Source organism: Peromyscus maniculatus, chromosome 5 (genome assembly GCF_049852395.1).
Source record: "Peromyscus maniculatus bairdii isolate BWxNUB_F1_BW_parent chromosome 5, HU_Pman_BW_mat_3.1, whole genome shotgun sequence".
NCBI classification, from domain to species: Eukaryota; Metazoa; Chordata; class Mammalia; order Rodentia; family Cricetidae; genus Peromyscus; species Peromyscus maniculatus.
In genome coordinates, this window is record NC_134856.1 from 89,536,153 (window position 1) to 89,543,501 (window position 7,349).

General features: G+C 39.2%; 1 pseudogene; it reads right to left on the reverse strand.

The window, feature by feature from the left end:
* Positions 1-2,109: 2,109 nt before the first annotated feature.
* Positions 2,110-3,445, reverse strand: LOC102915916 (cyclin-G1 pseudogene; annotated as a pseudogene).
* Positions 3,446-7,349: the final 3,904 nt, after the last annotated feature.

Consider the following 7,349-nt stretch of genomic DNA (forward strand, 5'->3'; position numbering starts at 1 on the left):
ATGGGATGGGAGTTGGAGAAGATTTTGGAAGAATTGGGGAAGATAAATTACAAGCAGAATATATTGTATGAAAAAATATTTTTTCATTAAAAGAAAAATAGAAAAAAATGAACTTATGATTGAGTATGTAGCTAGTGGTACAGTACTAACTCAGCATGGAGTTTTAACCCTAGTAACACAAACCCACACATATGCACATGTATATACATAGACACATATTTATTGTGTTTATATGTGTATATACACTTATTATACATATATATTATATTACATATACATATACATATACATCTATATATATATATATCTATATATATCTACATATATATATATATTACATGTTTATACTATTGGGATTCATTGCAGTAATGCAGTTTCTCAGTATATAGAATTTAAATCATGAGTAAATCTTTCTGTGTTTACTGTTCTTTGTGGGTCATATCATCCTGAAAGAGAAGACTCTGATGTTGTAGTGACTTTCCAGTTGCACTAAGCTTTGTCAACTCCCATCTGCTCATGTGCTTTGCTGATATCAAGATGGTGGTTGAAAGCAAAGCTCTGCCTTTTGATGTTAAGTTCAAGTCACCGCTTCAAAGTGACAGAGTATGATTTTGCTATTCAAGGCAAGATGGGTGCAAAAACAAATAAACCTAAATTAATCAACAGATATACACAGAAAGAAGATGAGAGCAGATTGGTCATAAACTGACAAAGTGTTCTGATAGAATTATCTAAAAAAATGTAAGCAGTCTATACTATGCTATCCAATTCAGGAGCCACTAAGCTAAAGTACTGAAAATACACAGATAGATTTTTAAAGAAAGGAAGAAAGCTATATGCATGAGAACCATTCTGTAGCCCTGTGCCCAGAATGTCTGGCCAGCCCTTTGCTGTTAAGTCATTTCCCAACCTTGCTCAGCCCAATCATCTGCTGTGTTTATATCCATCTCAAGATCTATTGTTGAATCCTGGAATTATGGTTCTAGCTCTGGCGTGATCTGCTTGACTCCAAGAGCACCTTGGAAAAGATACTGTTCCTTGCCATTCAGTTGATTGCTGATTTCTAGGACAGTGCTCTGAAAAGCAATGCACACTGACTTAATAAACAATCAGGTCTCACATTCCTGCCTATGAACATCGATTCTGTGGTGTCATCAGTACAATAGCTAACAACACTCATCTTCAGGGAGTCTTTGATTCCAAGCCCTTATTCCTTCATCCACCTGTCTACTCCATCCAGACACTATCATTTTAGTATTGTGCTCATGAGGATAGAAAGTGTTTGTTTATATCACTCAGACATCTATTTATAAGCTTGGAATTTTTTCAGTGCTTCCTACTTACTTAATGATAATATTCCAGATACATCTGTCATTTATTGATAGAATGCAATTTGGTAAAATTTAAGTAGCATGCAATGACCTTGCCTAAAAACTAAACAAATTCACTATTTACTTTCCAAGAATCATCCTGTGACATTACTTTTAAGTTATTCAAATGCCCAAAATCTTCTTGTGCTTTTATTTCAAGCTGATGGGTATTATTTTTAGTAAAAGAAGAACCAATAAACTAAGAGATGGGAAACCTGGATTAGCATTGTCCCTCAAGAATGTTATCTTATAATCCTAACATAAATTAACAGAGGAAGAAGTGTTTTTCACTGTAGAATGATAAGAGAGATGTGAACTACACAGAAGATTTTTGAATGTATCTACAGTGTTCAATTGTCAGGGACAAGGACAGAATCTCTAGTTGTCCTGGAACTCACTGTGTAGATCAGGCTGGCCTCAAACTCACAGAGATCCACCTTGACCTACCTCTGCCTCCTGAGTGCTGGGATTAAAGGTGTGCACCACAACACCGGCAACATTTAGCTTTAATCATAAAAAAGATAAATCTTTGCTATGATTAAGAAATTTAGATGGCAAAAATGTATATGTATCGGGGATTAAGTTTATATTTTTTAAGTATATAATTACTTTGTAATGGACCAACTGCTTAGAGATAAAATACTAAATATAGAATTGAGACACCTCAGCAATTTCCAGAAACCTAATGTGGAGACTCTCTGCCCTATATTACTTTGTAAGTACATCACCCAAGTGCATACTATGTTTTCTTAATCAACAAAATGACTTGAATTTGTTCATATGTGGGTCAAACTTTTTGTTTCATCCTTCTGCTTGGGTTTAAGTAACTTTAAATAAGCTACAGTGAGGTGATATATAATTTAAAAATATTATTTTATTAACTATATTTATAAATTCAGGTTTGGAGGATTCTCTTTCCTAAACTAATAATTTGACAAAAGTGTTAACATATAGAGGTTTGCTAAGTCCTTTCTCTCGAGACTGCTGTGCATTGTACATGGTAAATGCCTTCCAATATTCACTAACTAGATCAACAGTCATTTTTCCCTTTACTATTTTAATCCCATATTGTTTATATTGAAGATAGTATTTCAATTCTTCATTTGTAGAAAAAAATTATCACACTGGAAAAATTTCTGTATAGAGAGGATAACAACCAGATTTGTCAGCTAAGAAGCTGTTTCCGGGATTGTTGGGAGGTGAGTTATTCTGTAGTAACTGTGCCTCAGTTGCTGGGCAGTGCGTCCAGACACGATCCACTTCAACTTCTGAACGTTTGACTTGGAACACTTGTTTGATGAATACTCAGTTAAACACTTGGATACAAGCTCTTGCCAGAAGGTCAAATCTCGGCCATTTATCTTGGAATGTTTCTGAATACATTTGATTCCTTCTGTTAACTCTACATACTCTAGTGCTTGGATCTCCAAAGCAATGATAGACAATGCCAGCACAGAAGGCTTTGCCTTAGAAAATATGATCCTGCAGTGGCATGCCTTAAGTTGGGCTTCTAGTCTTTCAAAATTAAGATCGTTCCTCCTTTCAAATGGCAAGTTCTCTTGAATGAGTGAGTAACAGAGTTGCAGAAACTGAAAGGCAGTAGTAGCTTTGACTTTCCAACATACTTTCTCCAACACAATCTTTTCCATTCTCATCAAGTCGGAAACCGTGAACCTATACTGACTTATTCGGATCAAATTCCTTTCCTCTTCTATCGCTTGACCGCCAAATAAAAGCAGCTCAGTCCAACACACCCAAGATGCTTCGCCTGTATCTTCATTTTAGACAAGAATCTGTCCAGTAAATTCACAGCTAGGGAAAACATCTCTGTGTCGAAGCCAAAGAACTGGGTTAGACTGAGTAGGTCTTTCACTTCAAAGTCCCTGAGTCTTGCAGTCATTCTGAGGCCATTATCATGTACCGACTCAATTAGTTTCAAGCCGCAGACCTTTGGCTGACATCTAGACTCCTGTTCCAACAGGGTGTTCAGCTGGTGTAGCAGTTTCTGAGAGTCAGTTGTCAGTACCTCTATCATCTTGACAGCCACAGCTCCTCCGAGGTGGTCACCACCCTCCCCAGGCCTGCTCTCTGCTCGCCCTACTTGCCGGATCCGAGAGGCCGACCAGGGGAACGGACTTGTGGGCGGGCAAGCGAGCAGAGGCCCGGGGAGGGACGGGCGTCCTGGGTAGCGGGTCCCGCAGCGCCCTAATTTGGCGCGGCGTTCCCGGGGGTCATTGTCCCTCAAGAATGTTATCTTATAATCCTAACATAAATTAACAGAGGAAGAAGTGTTTTTCACTGTAGAATGATAAGAGATATGTGAACTATACAGAAGATTTTGAACGTATCTACAGTGCTCAATGTAATTGAGACAGACTTACTTCTGAGTGTTTAACTCTTAACTTTATTTCAAGAGCAATTGAAACACCACTTTCTCCTAAACGCCTTTTTTTCATATGCCTCTCTTCTCTACCATTGGTCTTAGTCTACTTTGAAAAGTTACAAAACAGTCTCTTTGCTCTTGACAAGTTGGTATATATCTCACATGAGCAACAGCAAATAGGTAAGTGTGTGTTTATGTGTGTGTGTGTGTGTGTGTGTGTGTGTGTGTGTGTGTGTTTGCACTTACCAAATATGCATCATATTTGAATATGATTCATAGAATGTAAGAAATAAATTATACATCTCTCTCTTTCAGTAGAGCAACAGACGGGGCCACGAATGTAACTGATACCCAATAATGACTGGACAGCTGCCTCAAACTCCTACCACCAGGCTTTTCCTGCTGTGATAGACTGTACCCCATCAAGCTGTGAGCTACAACATAAATTCTTCCTTCCTTGGGGTGATCTTGAAGAGTATTTTTGTCACTACAACAAGTAAAATACTGTGGTGGTTTGAAAGAAAATGACCCATAAACGAGAGACTATTTGGAGGTCTGGCCTTTTTGGAGGAAGTGTGCCACTGTGAAAATGGGCTTTGGAGGTCTCATATATGCTCAAGACAGTCCACTTCCTGATGCCTTATGATCAAGATGTAGCCAGCACTATGTCTGCCTGCATGCTGCCATGTCCTGCCATGATGATAATGGACTAAGCCTCTGAAACTGTAAGCTGCCACCCCAGTTAAATGTTTTTACTTTGTAAGAGTTGCAGTGGTAATGGTGTCTCTTCACAGCAATAGAAAACCAGCTAAAACAAATACCATTCCTAAAAATGTGAAATGGTAGATAAACTATAAGCATATATGTCTAACCTGAGTGAGAATGTGTCTCATATGCAGAGATAGGTAGTTTCTTAAAACTATTAGCAAATGTCTTGGAGTTGTTCTGAGTATTACTTAGTGCAACCATTAATCCAGCCCCTGGCACACAGCATTCACTCAGTAGGTGGTCATTATGACTTTGACCTGTGGCCTGCCTTCCACTAATCCACATGTAGATTCGGAGTCATGTACCACTCAAAATAGAAGCTTAGAAAATAATTTTTGATATGAAGGAATTGAATGGGCAGTACTGATATGACACAAACACCAGGGTTTGGTTTTGGAATAAGAGATTGATCAAATTCCCCTGAAGCAAATGCAGGAGACATTTTACTTTGTTGGTAAAATCTCATTATAAATGCACAGACAGTAATCATGGTGAAATATTGCAGGGACAAGGGGCCATACGGAATACATTGCCAGGAATAAAGGAAATGAGAAAGGAATACCCTGACCACAGTTATGTAGGAAGACATTTTGTGCTTTAGACGATGTAAAATACAAACCTAAGTTTCTATTCTCTTGGTCACTGTTGAAACCATGGTGTATTGGTAGAGGTATTTTGGTTTTGCTCCTTCATGATGTAAAAAGATAATAATGATGAGAGATATTTTATAATGTATTCTATGAGGATATAAAGGGAAATGATTACTGGATTCCATGTGTGATTTAATTTCCCATTCTCACTGGCTTTGGCTAAAGTATCTGGAAAGAAATGAATGTTATACCCAACAGGACCTTCTCCAAGGCTGCTGACAGAGTGAGTGCTATGGCAGCTCCCTTGATCAAGGATGAGGCAAGGTTTTCAAGCAATTCTTCCTTCACCTGGTTCGGCACTTCTTACTCTAACTATGGTGAGATCATTGAGGAAAACAACAGAACAGCTTGGTTGTAGAGTTTTACAAACTTGTTCAACCAACAAACATATTTATAAGATGACAGTAAAGAGGAATATTTTCATGCTGGTAATGTTTTCTTAAAAAGGAAACCCACCAGGGCAGGAGAGATGGATCACCAGTAAAGAACTCTCATTCCTCTTAGAGAGAACCGGATTGATGCTCCCAGCATCTAGTCTAGCAGCTCACAACTACCTATAACTCCAACTCCAGGGGATCCATGTCCCTTGCCTCTCTAGGCACAGGCACGCGTGTGCACATACACAAAGACACAGACCTATGTACACATAATTCAGAAAGAAAAGAAACTCATTGAAGATGCTCCTTTAGGAATAGGTATACTTTATTCCTTATTGTCATATTTTATTCACTTATTTAATTGGATGAGTCAGACATTAAAATTCCAAATTGGATCATCATTATGCATGGGATATTATCTTCTAATGCTCTCTGAACTAAATAAGATACAGGGACCATTTAAATTTTTACTTTCCCTTGTGTCCTGTGTATTCTTTATTTTTTCTGACACCTCTTCTCACAACTGGGGAGGCAAAGATTTTATAAGCTAAAATGCCTCATTACTCCCAAACTTTGAAAGAGGACCAGAATTGACTTATGGGGGAGATGCAATTGAGCGACTTGGATGGGGAAGCTATTGAGAATACTCGTAGATCTCAGAGCTAAATGAATTCCCAGCAGAAGTAGATGGGACAGGTATGAGTGGTGTCCGAGTCCTCTGGGTCAGGTTCCAAACTATGGTGGCACATATGTGAATTTCCAGCTGTACAGCACATGGCAAATAGCAAAGTGACATATACCAAACATGACATACCAAAGTGACACTGTGTGTGACTATCCTTCTTTCTATTGACTGCTCCATAAAGGAAATGTTTAGATGAGAACTACTTCCAGCAATACAAACAGCTAAAGACATCTACCTAGATGTCAGGTCTGCCCTGACAAGTGGACTGTACGTGAAACCTGTGCTTTGTTCCTATTAGGATGCACAGCCTGGCAAGGCACATTGCATAGCTATTAAATGAATGGCAGAAACTGAAACCCTACAGTCGGAGGAGAAAGAAATCTAGTGTGCTCATTCATAATGCCTGCAGCTCTCTTGAATGCATTCCATTGGCTCAGCTCTGGAAAGGAGAACAGGATGCTGGGCCTCCTGGGGCTCGTGCTTTAAGTCCTTCCCCAAGTCTGTCTTGTAACTGGCTTGTCTTTTTCCAGAAATGTCATCTCTCTTACTAAGGTCAACCTGGTCAAGCTGCTGGAGCAGAAAACGCATGAGGACTGCAAGCACAAAAGCCAAAGATGAATAACCAGGCACCAGGAAGAGAAAACAGGGGCAAAGGTGGCGGTGTGCCTGGGAGGCCATCAGCTGCGTTAACAGAGAGATGCCTTTCTCCGGCTGCTGATACCTCCTGGTTATCTTTGTACTCTGGCCCATGCAGTGTTCTTTCTATGTACTAAGGACTCCTGATTGCATGTTTTTGAAAAGTATTAAGTCATTAATTTCCTTATAAGACATCTTTACAGAGTGCCTCAAGCCAAAGAATGGTACATTTGGAGCCAAGGGAATAGAAAGAGAAAAAGAAATAGACTGCAATGTACCTAAAGAAGATGAGTGGAGATAGACGGATCAGGAGATGGCTGTGATTGCTTCAGTGTGTGTGTGTTTGTGTTGGGGTATTGATACAGTGTGTTTGTATGTGTGTGTTGGTGTAGTGAGGGGATGAAGTGTGTGTGTTGTTACAGTTTGTGTGTGTTGGTACATTGGAGAATGCAGTGTGTTGTGGGAGGGCAATGTGTATGC